The sequence below is a fragment of the Thalia democratica genome, chromosome 6 (genome assembly GCF_965202585.1).
Source record: "Thalia democratica chromosome 6, ktThaDemo2.hap1.1, whole genome shotgun sequence".
Taxonomy (NCBI): domain Eukaryota; kingdom Metazoa; phylum Chordata; class Thaliacea; order Salpida; family Salpidae; genus Thalia; species Thalia democratica.
Window position 1 is genome coordinate 6,166,375 of NC_139170.1, and position 16,758 is coordinate 6,183,132.

At 26.7% G+C, this 16,758-nt stretch overlaps 7 non-coding genes across 7 annotated transcripts; 4 read left to right on the forward strand and 3 right to left on the reverse strand.

The window, feature by feature from the left end:
- Positions 1-779: 779 nt before the first annotated feature.
- On the reverse strand, positions 780-852 carry Trnak-cuu (transfer RNA lysine (anticodon CUU)). The gene has a single exon. It is a non-coding gene; the product is annotated as a tRNA-Lys (tRNA).
- A 4,334-nt stretch (positions 853-5,186) lies between these two features.
- Positions 5,187-5,269, forward strand: Trnal-cag (transfer RNA leucine (anticodon CAG)). Its single transcript has one exon. It is a non-coding gene; the product is annotated as a tRNA-Leu (tRNA).
- Positions 5,270-7,573: 2,304 nt separating this feature from the next.
- Trnag-gcc (transfer RNA glycine (anticodon GCC)) lies at positions 7,574-7,644 on the forward strand. Its single transcript has one exon. It is a non-coding gene; the product is annotated as a tRNA-Gly (tRNA).
- Positions 7,645-7,940: 296 nt separating this feature from the next.
- Positions 7,941-8,013, reverse strand: Trnak-cuu (transfer RNA lysine (anticodon CUU)). Its single transcript has one exon. It is a non-coding gene; the product is annotated as a tRNA-Lys (tRNA).
- Positions 8,014-9,539: 1,526 nt separating this feature from the next.
- Trnak-cuu (transfer RNA lysine (anticodon CUU)) lies at positions 9,540-9,612 on the forward strand. The gene has a single exon. It is a non-coding gene; the product is annotated as a tRNA-Lys (tRNA).
- Positions 9,613-9,907: 295 nt separating this feature from the next.
- Positions 9,908-9,978, reverse strand: Trnag-gcc (transfer RNA glycine (anticodon GCC)). Its single transcript has one exon. It is a non-coding gene; the product is annotated as a tRNA-Gly (tRNA).
- Positions 9,979-12,837: 2,859 nt separating this feature from the next.
- Trnai-aau (transfer RNA isoleucine (anticodon AAU)) lies at positions 12,838-12,911 on the forward strand. Its single transcript has one exon. It is a non-coding gene; the product is annotated as a tRNA-Ile (tRNA).
- Positions 12,912-16,758: the final 3,847 nt, after the last annotated feature.

Genomic DNA, 16,758 nt, shown 5'->3' on the forward strand with positions numbered 1-16,758 from the left:
CTTATTTTCATTTAAGTAAATAAAAGTGAAAATTTAATTAAAACTCATATACTTTTTTAAGTAAAATGTAGTAGTGCTTAACTTAAGTTTTTATTTTGTTGAAATTAACTTATTTTAGTATTTCCAGCTAAACCCATTATTTCTTTACAAAAAGTAAGTATGACTATTAATTACTAAAGTTTGGTGCAAAAATTACTTAAGTTTTAGTTAGCAAGATCGATTGCTAATTATTTGGTATATAATAATTATAGGTCAGCCAATGAAAATGCTCTTGTTTAAAAAAAAGAATTACAATACAGTTTAATTTTTGAAACACACCTAATTAGAAATTTATCAAAACAATCTTATTTGACTATATTTTGTATAAGCATTTCGTTAACAGATACAATCATTAAGTAGCAATTGAAGTTTATAAACCCAATAATGCCCTCATTTCCACAAGCATTGTTGGTTCAGTGGTAAAATTCTCGCCTGCCACGCGGGAGGCCCGGGCTCAATTCCCGGACAACGCATTTTTAATTAAAATATTTCGACTTTAAATGATAAATATTGAGCAATAAGAATTTTTCGCTTATTTGAAGCTAAAACAAAGTTTTATGACTACCCCATATAAGTCTTTCTCTAAATAAGGTCTACCGATTATAGTCTTTTATTTGTTCAATTTTAAAACCTAACAGCTTTTTTGAAAAGTTAAATAAAAGGTGAAGTTTTAAAATATAAAAAAATACTATATAAGATAAAAATAATTTCTAGGGCTGTCAACAAATAGTATAAAGGTGCGCCCAACGTGGGGCTCGAACCCACGACCGTTGGATTAAGAGTCCAACGCTCTACCGACTGAGCTAGCCGGGCACGTTGTAATAGATCTTCATTGATTTTTTAAAGCCTTTGTGACGATGCTATGACGTATTAATGCAAAAACTGAAGTTAAATAGGGCTCGTCCGGGATTTGAACCCGGGACCTCTCGCACCCACTATAACCAACAAGCCACTTGTTTTGTCTTGTTTGGGTTCTATATCTATCAAGTATTATGACGTAGTATTAAAATGTTGTCGTGGTATTTTTTTAACTATTGTGTTACTCTTATATGAAGGCAGTTTTTTGTTTTAATGTAACTAATAGTACTAGTCTTTACAGCTTATATTGTCTACCTAAAAACTGAAAACTTTAACATAGTTAATATGCATACCAAATTTTTACTTTATGTATAACTTAAATGATATCACTTAAATACAGTTTCATATTTTATTTTTGCTTTAAAAAGTCGCAATCTCTTGCCACCGAAACCGGTCGTGATTAAAATATACAACTTGCATAAATATATTTGACTTAAATGATAAAAATTTTTACTTTGCATTTTATTTAAAGTAAAACGGTATTCAAAAACTGTAGTTGTAGTGACATAACTATGAATTTGTAATTTATTTTTAAGCTATTTTTACTAAATCAGGGTTGGAAAAGGTTTTTGAAATTTTTTTTCTAGGTATTCTAAATTCTTTCTAGTTTTTTGGAAGTACAATTTGTTTTTGTTTATTTTTAGTAAAAAGAGATAACTTTAAATATTAAAAATATACAGTAATGCTACTGTGTTTTGTAATAAATAAAAATCTAAATAATACAAAATAATTTAACATGATAGATGTTTTTTACCCGTTCAAAATTTCATCATTTTATATCTAAAAATTGTTTAAAACTCCATAGTTTTTAGTGAAATTTCAGGTCTTTTTAAATTTTTTAAATCCCATGTTTTACAAAATTTTTAACCCTAAATTCTAGATTGTTCAAGGATTCCAGGTTTTTTGGCAAACCTTTCAAATGTAAAAATAAAATGGGAAAAAAATTAGATTAGTAAGCAAAACTTAATATACGAAATTTATTCACTTAATCATTTAATTTAATAGTAAAAAATGATAACTTAAAGATAAAATAATTAAATAACTTGGCATTAGAAATAAAAGTGTTATGCACATATCAGGGTTCGTGTGCAAATTTCTTTTTATTTAGCCTGACTGAGACCAATTTAACCTGACATTTTTTCAAAGTAAGGAAAATCCCCTTTAAAAGTCATTTTAGGTATTTTGGGGTCTTGATTAGTACTATTGTAGTCTCCTACTTCAACCAGCTGTATCTCAAATATATTTTGAGTTTTAAAAATCTGCAAAAAGCAACACATATCTTAGTTATAAAAATGTTAGTACCTAAAATTTGTACTCCCACAAAACTTAGTATTTATATCTTGAAGCTGATTTTTAGTGCTGTTAATATCTCTAATAAATTTAAACAAACACTTAAATATATGAATAAACTGCTAAGAGTTTTAATATAAAAAGTTTTTGGTATATAGCCGTTAAATTAGAAATTAAAACAGTTCAACCAACTAAGCTCTGAAAAACATAGCTGATGTAAACAAATTCAAACAAACAGCTAAATTGTTGAATAGTTATGTCTGTATATGTTTTTAGAAATAATGTATAAAATAGTTGTACAACTTCTCTAGTTGGTGGGTCATATGTAGACTTCAGTTAATAGTGAGCCAGATTTCTTTGATATAGACTTTTGGTTACATGACAGTTCAAATTTCAACCATTAAACTTCTTAATAGAATATTAAGAGACCATATCTCTAAAAGTAAACCATCATTGAATAAATATATAAAAATAAGGTATGTAGGTCTTATTGATGTCTACAAGCGTTTTTTTTCTTATTTGCAAAATTTAGAAATTATTTTTTAATTTAAAATTATTAAAAATAACTATATTTTAAAACTTATTTTAGCCTATCACAAAAATTTTTAAAATTTTACAAAAAGAAAATTACTTGTAGATCTTATAAGACTAATATAAATATATAATATTATATAGAACACTTGTATTTAATTTCTACAAAGTATACATAAATTTTCGAGCTGTGGCCCTAAGAACATTTTTTAAGAATTTGAATTGTCCGAATTTCAATTGTTGTGCACCTAGACTTCTGCGGGCCTTTATATAAAACTCAAAGATATTAAAGCTTGCTATGTGTAAAAAGCTCTACCAATTTGAGTCAATAGATAAAAAAGGTGTACAACTATTCAAATTCCAACAACAATATTTAAAAAGGTTTTTAAGTATAGACTTATTAATTGTTGAGATATAGTCATTTAAACATTTTTTTAAGAATTTAAGTTTTTTGAGTTTTAATTGTCCTGTAACCGATATGAAAGTACAATTTATTAACATTTATTAAAAAATCATCTACCATGCAATGTTTACAAATTATAAACATTGCAAAATACAATGGACAAAAATATTTATGCGAATTGAATTAGTGTTTAAAATAAAATCTAAATAGTTTTTAGTATTACAAAATAACAATGACCATTGTTAATTAAATGTTTATAATTATTTTTGCATCTGTTAGTGTTTTGTATTCACTAAATTTTGAAAACTTTCTAAGAAACATATTTTTCAAAAACCAAGGTATTAATAAATTCTTATAATAATGTATACTATATATCATTTGCATTAAAAGTGGTAATAAAATTTAAACAAAAAAAAATATGAGTATGATTTTTGGTAAAAGTTTGCTAAATGAATTTAATTAATTCTAATCTAGAATTAAGTGATGTGTTTATCAGAAAATACTTTTTATAATCTTTTGATTAAAATGAGTATATATATTTTCTGACTTTTTTAATTCGTTTCTTATAGAATAACTCATTAGTATGAAAGATTAGAAATAGCATTTGCTTAAAATAGAAACTAACTTAATACGAGATAAGAATTTAACAAAATATGCAGTCATACTAAGTTTATATAAAATCATATTTTTAGTTTGCTATCATGTTTATATTTTATGCAAGTTAAATCTTAATGTCACTTTTTATCCAAGTTAAATTTATTTAACAGTTTTTTTGTACTTGTACGGTAATAATAGTTAATTTTTTAGTAATTTTAAATATTTTATGCATTTGATCACTAAGATTAATAAACATATATATAAACAAATAATAAAAATGATAATATTTTTTGTACTAATCATGATGACAAACAATACTGTTTTAATTCGGGGTCGGCAAACTGTAATAAAATATTGCCTTAAAAGCTAAAATTTGAGGCCTTAAGGTCTTTTTGAGCTCAAAACATACCTTTTAGAAAACAGTAATAAGAAACATTTTTCTAGTAAAAGCTTAAAACTAATCTATTAATTTGATAATTACTGATTACTAGTACTCTACTATTTTGCTTATTTTGTCATATTTTTATGAATTGTATTTTGAGTTGATTACTTCAAAAGTTTCCAACAAATGCCTTTGAAGTCTTTTTAGCAGGAAAATTGGCCAGCAAATTAAAAAAGTTTACCTACCTCTGTTCAAATTAGTAGTCGTATTAGTATAAACAGTTTCGTCCATTGCGTTTGTTAGAATTTACTCTTTCTGAGCATTGGCTAGCACTAGTGTATTTTATTAAATTATAAGCGTATAATTGTACTTTTTTTTTGTAATACTATATGGAAACTTAGTTTTTAATATATTTTTGTACCCAACTTATAACATTGTAATACAAAATTGTTACTAAAGTTTACTTTAGACTGAATTTTTATCTTGATAAATTTATACCTTTGTGTAACACAAGTTGTTATCATTGAAATTTAGTCGAAAGCCTGATTTAACCTACAGGCTGTATGTTGACCAACCTTGTTTTATTTCTTCTATATAGACAAAATTTTGATTGAGTTGGAAATTATTAAACTTTTTTTTTCAAATTAAGTTATATTATTAGAATTGCTGTTGTGCACATATTTTTTACAGGGTTGCCAAAAACCTGGAAAACCTGGAATTTGACTATTTAGATAAAAATAATCTGGAAAATCATAGAATTTTCAACCTTTAGTTTTTTAGCTGGATTTTTTGAATGTGGCAATTATCACAAAAACACATTGTGCATTATTAAAAAAAAGGAAGTTCAAGAAAGCTTACAAAAAGTCATAAAAATTCTACAAAATCAATAAGTGGGTGCCATACAATTTGCATAGTGGTGGTTTTCAGAAAATCAAATGGTGCCAAAAAGAAAGTTTTTCGAAATCATCTAACATTTTGTACATGGTGTTTTTGTTGTATTTGCAAAATTTAAAAACTTTGTAAGCTGAAAACTCCTGTATATATTGTCTTCTTAATATTAACCAGTCTACACGCATATTACCAGCTGGTAGGATGGCCGAGTGGTCTAAGGCGCTGCGTTCAGGTCGCAGTCTACATTGTAGGCGCGGGTTCGAATCCCGCTCCTGTCACATTTTTATAAAAAGTGTGCTTGCTTTTAGCATTTTAATACTTTTTAAATTTATTATTCCCACTCTTAGCTGCACTTTACATTTTTTGTCTTCAAAATTAAGATAAGTTGTTAAATATGATAAAATAATAATTTATTGACAAAAATTGCAACCTTACTAACCCGGTTTCACCTAAAAAAGAATCTTCAGAGTTGTAGCAATAAAAATGTTATAAATACCCATAACAAAAGGATTTTAGATGATTTAAACAAAAAAGATAAAACTTGCAACTGCAGGGAAAAAACCAACTGCTTTTTTAAAGGAGAATGCTTACTAAAAGGCATCTATAAGGCTTCTATTAGGAATAAGGAATACATAGGATCAACAGGGGTATTCTTCAAAAAAAGATGGCAACAACACAAATACAGCGTTCTCAAGAAAACCCAAACAACTACGCTATTTGAATTTGCCATTGTAAACAATATCAATTTTGCCGAAATCAATTGGCAAGTACTATACAAAGTTAAAAACTCAGTCCCGAAGAAAGCTGACAACTGTTCAACCTGCAATCTGGAAAGAATGGCTATAGCCGAAGCAGATAGAATCAAATCACTAAGTATCAGAAAAGAATTAACCGCTATGTGTCCCTATTATAGATCTTGTTATTTTTGATTTATTGTTTGCTTGTGTCTTATTTTTACTATTTTTACTATCTTATATGTTAAACTTAATTTTTAATGTTTAGAATTTTATAAATTTTATGATAATTTACTAATTAAGCATAATAAGTTTTTATAAAGTTTTTAATAAAGTTATTAATTATTTTCACTCAAAAATATCTATAAATTACTTAATCACTAATTTATGTCTAATTAGTGCTGATTAGCCTAATTAGTGCCAATTAATTTGATTGTTTTTTCTATATACATCAGTGTGCTTCATTTTTATTGCTACCTAACTCTGAAGATCCTTTTTTAGGTGAAACCGGGTTAGTAAGGTTGCAATTTTTGTCAATAAATTATTAATTAACTTAGCTCTCTATTTCAAGATTGAGCACTATTATTCATTTTGTTTCCAAATTATATATAAATATGATAAATAAATCTTAAGTAAACGATATAGTTTTGAAATTTTATTACAAGCATTTATTTATAAATATTGTTATTGTTAATGCTTTAGCTAACTATTGTTTAAGTTTAAATTTTAATCCTTTTAGTTTTATAAAATTCAGTAAAAAATTTGTTTAAAAATAAAATAGATTTAAATTTAATTTCATAAGAGAACAAAGTAAGGTAAAGTTTGTTTTAATTTTTACATTCTCATTTTGTACTTCTTTTGTGTCAACGGGTATAAATAGTATTGCTTTCATAAACTTCTTAAATTATTTTTTGTGCTAGAACATCAAAAAGAAAATGCTGCTACAAAAAGTTATAAGGGTAAGTTTGAATTTGTAAAATAGTTTGAATTAAGACTAGTTATAAAATTAAGTTTGTTTGAAAAAGTTTTTGTAAAATATATTACAGACTAAACTAACATATAAACAAAAAGTCCCTTTTTCATTTTGATTAAAAGTTTCCTAAAATAGTTAAAAATTTTCATAGAACAGAAAATTTTGTAGTACCTAACTTATTAACTTTTCTTTTTCATTTTTACCAAAAAACTATCAATTTTAAATTGACAGTACAGTTAAAACTTTATATTTTTTTTATATTTAAACAGTCTATAAAATTAATTTTTTTTTATATATGAACTAATTAAGTTGATGTACTTGTAAAAGGGTTATGATTTTTAGAATATAGTACCAATTTAAATTAATATAATTTTGAAGTAACAGTTTTATTTTGATTGTTGTCCTTTAAATTTTTATTTAATTTGTCTTCAGTGTAATAAACAATGAAGATAATTTTAAGTTTCACTAAAGCCTATAAAGGTGGAATTATAATAAAAGTTTATATATTTTTTATCTAAAAATAATAGTGCCTTTACCTAAGTTTTTTATTTGATTGAAATATTCATATTTTAATGTTTGCAACCAAAAACATTATATCTTTACTATAAACAAGAATAACTATTATTTATTGAGATGTGAAAATTACTTTAATTTCAGTAAGCATAAAGAATTATAGGTCAGCCAACGTAAAATGTTCTTGTTTTTGAACAAATAAAATTTCAATAGGGTTAATTTTTACGAAACAAGACCAATTAGAAGTAAAACAAAACAAGTTTAATTTACTATATATTGCTTTTAGCAGCATTTCGTTAACAGACACGAACACTAAGTAGCAATATAAGTTTATAAACGCAACAATGCCCTCACTTCCACAAGCATTGTTGGTTCAGTGGTAGAATTCTCGCCTGCCACGCGGGAGGCCCGGGTTCGATTCCCGGACAATGCATTTTTGACCTAAGAATTTTGTCTTTAAACAATAGTTTTTAAGCAATAAGAATTTTTGCTAATGTGATGCTAAAAGTTGAAAATTATGTCGTAGACTTTAATTAAATAAAGCTTTTTATCATTACAATAAATAAGTGTTCTCTAAACAAGGTCCACAAATTGTAATTTTTTCTTCCTTCAATTTTAAAACTAAACAGATTTTCAAAAAACAATCAATAAAATGTATTTTTTAAGACAGAAAAATACTAAATAAATAAAAATAGTAACTAGGACTGTTTCCAAATAATTAAAAAGATGCGCCCAACGTGGGGCTCGAACCCACGACCGTTGGATTAAGAGTCCAACGCTCTACCGACTGAGCTAGCCGGGCACGCTATCAGTTATCTTTATAGAGTTGATAAAGCCTTTGTGACGATAATATGACGTAATAATGCTTTAAGTGACGTCAAAAGAGCTCATCCGGAGTTTGAACCCGGGACCTCTCGCATCCAAAGCAAGAATCATCACCCTAGACCAGGGTTTCCCAAAGTGGGCGGTACCGCCTTCCTGAGGGCGATTTTAGTAAGTTGTGGGGCAATAATTATGTGGGGGGAGGCGATTTAAAACTTTTGAAATTTAAACTAGATATTCTTGAGTTGCAGATGAAGACCAAAAATTTTTAATGGTAGTCTTATTAGAGGAGGAAATAGCCTTTTTAATTTCTTCAAAGGGGGCAACTTGAAAAAAAGTTTGGGAAACCCTGCCCTAGACCAACGAGCCATCTTTAAGGATAAGACTTGTTTGATTTTTACATTTAATAGATATTGTGACGTAACAACAAAAAATAATTTGTGTAATTAATCAAACTTTTTTGCTTTATTGTTATAGAATGCCGGTCTTTTTATCTAAATATAATTAATTGTCATTACAGATAATATTGTCAACTTTAAATACTTGAAGTTCTAGGACTAAATCTAGTGATTTTTATTAGAAATTCGAAGTGTTTTGTGAAAATTTCTCACATTCCATTATTTTCCAGGATTCCAAGTTTTGGCAAACCTGTTAAATATAAAAAAATAAAAAAGAGATCACTTTGTTTGTTTTCTAAAAATCAAAACATATAATATGAATAAAGTAATAACCTTCAATTTCGAACAAAAATCACTAGATTTAGTTCTAGAACTTTAAGTATTTAAAGTAGACAATATAAGCTGTAAGGACAGCTAAAATTAATTATATTTTGATAAAAAGACCGGCTTTCTATAACAATAAAGCAAAAAAGTTTGATTAATTACACAAATTATTTTTTGTTGTTACGTCACAATATCTATTAGATGTAAAAATCAAACAAGTCTTATCCTTAAATATGGCTCGTTGGTCTAGGGCAGGGTTTCCCAAACTTTTTTTCAAGTTGCCCCCTTTGAAGAAATTAAAAAGGCTATTTCCTCCTCCAATAAGACTACCATTAAAAATGTTTAGTCTTCATCTGCAACTCAAGAATATCTAGTGTAATTTTCAAAATTACTAATAAATACACCTAAGAAGTGTTTTTTTTTGATCTTCATCTGCAACTCAAGAATATCTAGTGTAATTTTCAAAATTACTAATAAATACACGTATTTTTTTCTTTTTGTTTTGCTCTTCATCTGCAACTTAAGAATATCTAGTTTAAATTTCAAAAGTTTTAAATCGCCTCCCCCCACATAATTATTGCCCCACAACTTACTAAAATCGCCCTCAGGAAGGCGGTACCGCCCACTTTGGGAAACCCTGGACTAAGGTGATGATTCTTGCTTTGGGTGCGAGAGGTCCCGGGTTCAAACTCCGGATGAGCTCTTTTGACGTCAGTTAAAGCATTATTACGTCATAGTATCGTCACAAAGGTTTTATAAACTCTATAAAGATAACTGATAGCGTGCCCGGCTAGCTCAGTCGGTAGAGCGTTGGACTCTTAATCCAACGGTCGTGGGTTCGAGCCCCACGTTGGGCGCACCTTTTTAATTATTTGGTAACAGTCCTAGTTACTATTTTTATTTATATAGTATTTTTCTGTCTTAAAAATACATTTTATTGATTGTTTTTTGAAAATCTGTTTAGTTTTAAAATTGAAGGAAGAAAAAATTACAATTTGTGGACCTTGTTTAGAGAACACTTATTTATTGTAATGATAAAAAGCTTTATTTAATTAAAGTCTACGACATAATTTTCAACTTTTAGCATCACATTAGCAAAAATTCTTATTGCTTAAAAACTATTGTTTAAAGACAAAATTCTTAGGTCAAAAATGCATTGTCCGGGAATCGAACCCGGGCCTCCCGCGTGGCAGGCGAGAATTCTACCACTGAACCAACAATGCTTGTGGAAGTGAGGGCATTGTTGCGTTTATAAACTTATATTGCTACTTAGTGTTCGTGTCTGTTAACGAAATGCTGCTAAAAGCAATATATAGTAAATTAAACTTGTTTTGTTTTACTTCTAATTGGTCTTGTTTCGTAAAAATTAACCCTATTGAAATTTTATTTGTTCAAAAACAAGAACATTTTACGTTGGCTGACCTATAATTCTTTATGCTTACTGAAATTAAAGTAATTTTCACATCTCAATAAATAATAGTTATTCTTGTTTATAGTAAAGATATAATGTTTTTGGTTGCAAACATTAAAATATGAATATTTCAATCAAATAAAAAACTTAGGTAAAGGCACTATTATTTTTAGATAAATAATATATAAACTTTTATTATAATTCCACCTTTATAGGCTTAAGTAAAAACAAAAATTATTTCTAATTTGCATTACATTGACTACTTAAAAAGTAAATAAATTAATTTGCTTAATCATTATATTATATTTGTTCTGCTTATTAATATCTGTTAAAAAAATATTAGTTCTGTTGAAGATAACTGAAATAGCTCTACTTGTTTAGTTCTTATATGTCTTTTTTTAAGCTGACAAAGCAATATTTTTCCAGATTTATCATAGAAAATTTTCAATTACAAGTTGTCAGTAATAAATCTTTAAATTTTGGTTTGTTTGAGCTGCAGTTTTTAATACAACTCTTGTTTGAATTTTGTAGTGTGTATTGTATAATTTTTATCTTTTAGCTGTAATAAAAACTAAACTTTGTGATATTAATATATACGCTTATGGTTAGGTTTAAAACTGTCTTGGATATTTTAAAAAATACTTGTGAATTAATTAAAGATAATTTGGCTGATAATAATATTTTTTCTTTTAAAATATAAATGCCGCAGTTAAATTCAAGTATATAAATTTTTTCTGTAAAAATAACATAATTATTAAAAAACCACACTGTTAAAATCTTAATGAAAGATTTCATATTATACTTAATTTTAATATAAACTAGGTTTGTAAAATTTTTAAATATAACTGAGTCTATAAAAATAAGTTTTAAAAGACTCAAATTAAAAAGGGTGTAAAGTATAATAGTAGATAATAAAAATTGTTTATAAAAATAAATTGAAATATTTATAGTATGGATGAAACATACAGAAAGGTACAATTGAGAAAAGTTGTGTTGGTATATCCGAAGCACAACAACAAAACTGCACAATTTAAAATAGACATCAATCTCAACTATAAGCTGCTAAATGTAATTCAGACTTATTCAGAAGACAAACATTTCTTTAATTGTTAGTAAAAATTAAAAACTATTAATTAATTTTCAATACACATCTCTTTAATTGTTAGTTTTTATAAAAGTATACAGACTTATACAAACTGAATAATATAAATTATAGAGTATAGTTTGTATTTTTTCCATTTGATAATAAATCGTTTAATTTTGATATTGAGCATAGTTGTATACAGTTTAAGTTTACTTAAACATTTATTTATATTACAGGTAAAAATTATTTGAATAAGATTGCCTTTAATTGTTGATAAACTGAGCATTAATTTTACAGTTAAAATATAGCATAATCAAGTAAAAAATCTGAATTAGAAATAAAACAAATTAAAAATATTGAAGATAAAACATTTAATTAAATTTTAACTTCAAAACTACCAACACATTGATGTACACAGTTTAATGATATATAACAGTTAAGATTTTGCATTTTATAGCCTCAAAACTTCAAAGTTATGCTATAGTGACGTAATAATCACTTTTATATACATAATAATCAAAATTTTCGGCGTGAGCCTGGCTAGCTCAGTCGGTAGAGCATTGGACCCTTAATCCAACGGTCAGGAAGTCCCCTGTCAGCCTCCTTTTTTTCTCTCTTAAAATGATGACTAGTTTAACTATTACTCAAATGTTATTAAACATATATTATTGCTCTCTTTGCTAGTTATAAATATTTTATTAATTCATGATAGTAGCTACGCTTATGATTAAGTATAAATTGTATAATATATTCAATTTATATTAATAAATAGATAAACTAACTCTTTTGTAGTTAAATGTAATTTTGCTGGTAAATTTTTGATAGATAATTTCTTTTTACAAAACAATTTTTAGTTTTATAACATATTAGATTTATAAAAAGTAAGCTAGTTTTTTCAATATGTTCTATAATGGAAATAGATTATAAAACAAAATGCAGTAAGTAAAAATTAATCATTTAGTTGTACCTACAAAATAATAAACTTCTTAAAAATTAAAATACTAGCTGTTAGTTAACTTTTAATCTCAGTTTAACTTGTTTAGCTATTTTTAACATTTATATGTACTAATTAAAATAAATAGAAAATGAGCAAGTATCTTTTAGTTTTGTAAAATAATATTATTTTTTTTTTCAAATGTTTAATTTAAGAAAAATAACACAAAATGTTGAATTAAATGTTTTAGAGTTGAAAGTCTACTAGCATTTTAGTAGTTTAAAGATTTATTTAATTAAATACAAGCGTAATAAAATGTGATAACACATAGTTAATTTTTATTATGTAGTTTATTACATTAAAGAATTAAAAATCTAACATAATTTAGATATATTTATATATAATTACTTGAGTGTATTATTAAAATTTGATCTTGAATTAGTTACTTTTACAAGAAAACGGGTTCTGAAACATCATTAACTTCGAACCATAACATAAGTTTAATAAATTAAGTTAACCTTAAGACTTTACAATTATACATATGGTACTTATAAAAAAAAAAAGAATTTTTATCAAAATGATTCTTTTTGGTATTATTACGTCATAATACGCTAGTCAGAAATATATTTGTAATAAATGCCAGCTGGACGTGTGGCCGGTTAGCTCAGTTGGTTAGAGCGTCGTGCTAATAACGCGAATGTCGCGGGTTCGATCCCCGTACTGGCCACATATTTTGCTCGTTAGTATAGTGGTGAGCATTCCCGCCTGTCACGGGGAGTTTTTACCTTTTTTATTTATTAAAGTTGGTTTTGTAGTTCGTTTATTACTTAAGTTCAGTAATTATAAGTAACAATACGTATATAATTTTATTTATTAAACTATTTTTAACGTGTTGAAGTTTTGCAGTAAAAAATACTTCTTAGTTCATAAAGAAAATAATGAGCCATCACCACAAGTCTTCGTGGCGCAATCGGTTAGCGCGTTCGACTGTTAATCGAAAGGTTGGTGGTTCGAGCCCAGCCGAGGATGTTCTTTTTTTACGTTTAGTTTTGAAGCATAAGTAAAGTTTTTACACTCAGTGTCTTTTTGTAATTCGTCATTTTTACAATAGTATTAGTTAGTTAGTTCAAACATCTAAGTCTTTACATAGAGTTTTTGTTTTGTCACTGATAAAAAAACATTCTTATACTTTTTGATCTTCAATATGTTAGTTTTAAATATCTTTTTTTACCTTCAGATTTCATCTAAATAATAACTTGTATTAAAAAGGTAATACACCAAAATAAGTTAAACCGTGTTAGTCTTGGATCTTAAATGTTAATAAGTTTTAATATTCAAAACATATGTATTAAATAATAATTAATACTTAATAAAACGTATACCATGTTTACCCCATATTTTCAAATCTGTAAAAATAAAGTAAATAAGAACTGATCGCCATCATTTTTAAGAAAAGTTTTTTAATAGTCCTCTGCATACTCAGGGTCCCTTTTCTTTAGATGTTTTGTTATCAATCCAATAAAGCTTGCTTTACAACAGCAGCTAAATTGGTAAACTATCATAGTTTTTTTTTAGTAGGATATTGGATCTTTACCACCTGATGTTAATAGTGGTTTTTTCATGAAGACAATCCTTTAGTTTCCTGCATAATAAGTGTTTCTTATCGGTTGTCTAACTTCCTGTACTAACACATCTGAGCTTTTATTAATAATTAGGAATTTTGAAGTAACATAACATTTTCCAGGTCGTAATGTCTTTTTTCTATCCAATTTTTAAGTCTAAATGAATTGTATTGTTAACTAACTCTTGTAGATAACCATTTTATGAATAGTAACTTTCTCTGTTTGATTTAACTTAGTAACAGCTCTGAAGAAAAAATTTTATGTGCTCGATGACACAGAGTTCTGAATAGATTCCCTTTTCTCTTTATACTACAGTTGGATGAAAAATTCAAATAACAACCTGTAAAGATTTTTTTTCTATACACCGATGTTGATTTTTTTTTTTCTCGCTTAACTTTTACATCTAAAAAAGCAAGCTCATTATTATTTTTATTTGCAACTGTGAAAATGATATGTTATGAGCATTATACAAAATATTGAAAAATACATCTACAATTTTCTCGTTGAAATCCAACGCAAAACAATCATCAACATAGCTGAGGTACAATATTTTGTTTATTAAAGCAGGAATAATAGTTTACTCAATATAACCCAAAAGTATGTTAGCCTATTTTGGTCCCAAAGAGGAATACATGGCTATCCCATCTTGTTGAGAATCAAACTATTGCTTTCAATTTTTTTTTATTGTACCTCAAGTATGTTGATGATTGTTTTGTGTTGGTCAGAAGCATTGAAAAGATGCTGTGATCATGGTTGCCACTGATCAAGCTGAGAAAATATCCTGACTTTTTACCAAAATTTTCCTGACTTTTCTAAATCAAACTTATTCTAAATACATAATCTAACACTTGAAACTATATAAAGCTTTCAATCTTATCTTAATACAGTTTAAAACAACAGTTTTTTGCTGAATTCTATCATCAAACTTCCAGTACATCACTTAAACCATATGTGTATGATTGATGATTGTAATAAACAGCTCTATTAGCAAATTACTTGTATTATTACCTTATAAACACAGCTTGTCTGAAAAAAGACACAATTTATTAGCATTTCCTAGCATAAATGTAATTAGATAAACAAACGACATATAAGGAACTTTTACAATTAAAACCTTGAATTAATAACGAACTTTCACAACTAAAATCTTAAAACAAAAATAATTTTTTACAGTTGAAACCTTAAAACAATAAAGAACACAATTTTTTAAAATTTCCTAGCATAAATGTATCTAAATAAACAAAACAACATATCAGGAACTTTTACAATTAAAACCTTCAATCAATAAGGAACTTTCACAACTCAAACCTAAAACAATAACAAATTTTTACAATTATAACATTAAAACAATAAAGAACTAGATCAATTACTGTTTTTTTAAATGTAAGTACCAAAATTTATTTTCTCCGTTTTTTTATTAGAACTTCAACCTCTTCATCTAATGAAGATATGGTTTCCTTCATCTGAACTGCATTCCGTTTCATTTTCTTGGCAATTAAATTAATTTGCATCATTTTATTTAAATTGCTCTCATCTGCTGCCCCTACAATTGTTCAGGAGAATCTTTTCTCTAAATCAAGCCAAGACTTGTGGGCTTCATTTCTTTTTTTTTGGCACTCATTTATTTTTACTTTCATTAATAAAACACTTCCTCTTATCATTTAGTACAAAATTTGCAACAAATAAATATACTCTTAAATACTTTAAAAACTTAAGTTACTCTACAAAAAATACATATAATAAGTAAACTTAATCTTGGCATACACCTATCTTATAACTTATTTTATAAATTTAAACAACTTTGAAAAAATCATAAAGAGGTAAAATATACACATTAACTTGTTACATAAAATACTAAACTAATTACTTAGTTATAAAGAACTCAATTATTTACTTAAACATAAAACACTTTGATTCTAAAATTCTGCTAGATAAACTTTTGTGTATATATCACAGTTTCACTTAGAAGTGTCCTTGCTACAGATCATCAATACTAAAAAGATTAAAAAATATGCTTGTTCAAGTAGGGTACTTGTTCAATATGTAAACAGAAAATTTTTGCAGTTTTGTTAAGGATATTTTACTAATTTATACCAGATGAAGGCATGGAAATAAAATTAAATACTTATGTAAACTTTTAGTATATAAATAAACAATGAACTTTACCGCAAGAATTGTCATTTTTTCAATTTTACCCACAAACGGTCGATTCAGTACTTAGTACTTAAGCCTGCTTGTTTAAGATCACGATAGCGGTTTCTCGCGACTAATCCTGCCTGATAAGTCCTAATAAGGACGAAACCGGTCGTAGGATTGTCTCGGATGCTGTTGTTGTTGATCTTGCGGTAAAGTTCATTGTTTATTATCGATGGCATAAAACATCTCAACATTGTTGATGATGGCCGAAATAAATATTGGGTAAATTTTTAGGAAATTTTGGAATTTTTTTATCAGGTTTTAAACGACTTTTAATTAATTTTTACCATTTGAAAGCTTTGGAAAACAAGGAATTTTGTAAATTTAAACTGACAAAATCTGACTTTTTTTTTAAATTTTATCAAATTTCCTGACTTTTCTTGACTTTTTTTCGAAACCCCATTTGTTCCTGACTTTTCCTGATTTTTGTCATTTTTTAAACTTTTTCTGACTTTTCCTGATTTCCTGACTTTTCCTGACCGAAAGGCAACCCTGGGTGATGCTATTTTAAATATATTATTTAATAAAATTCTTAATTATAACAAAAATGTTTATCTACATCAGCGGTTCTTGACTTTTTTATCATGTTTTACTCTATTCTTAGATGTTATTACCAAATTTACCCCATATATGAAAATAGGAATAGAATATTTTGGTGTATTGCCTTTTTAATACAAGTTATTATTTAGTTTTAGATGAAATCTGAAAGTAAAAAAGTTATTTAAAACTAACATTTTGAAGATCAAAAAGTATAAG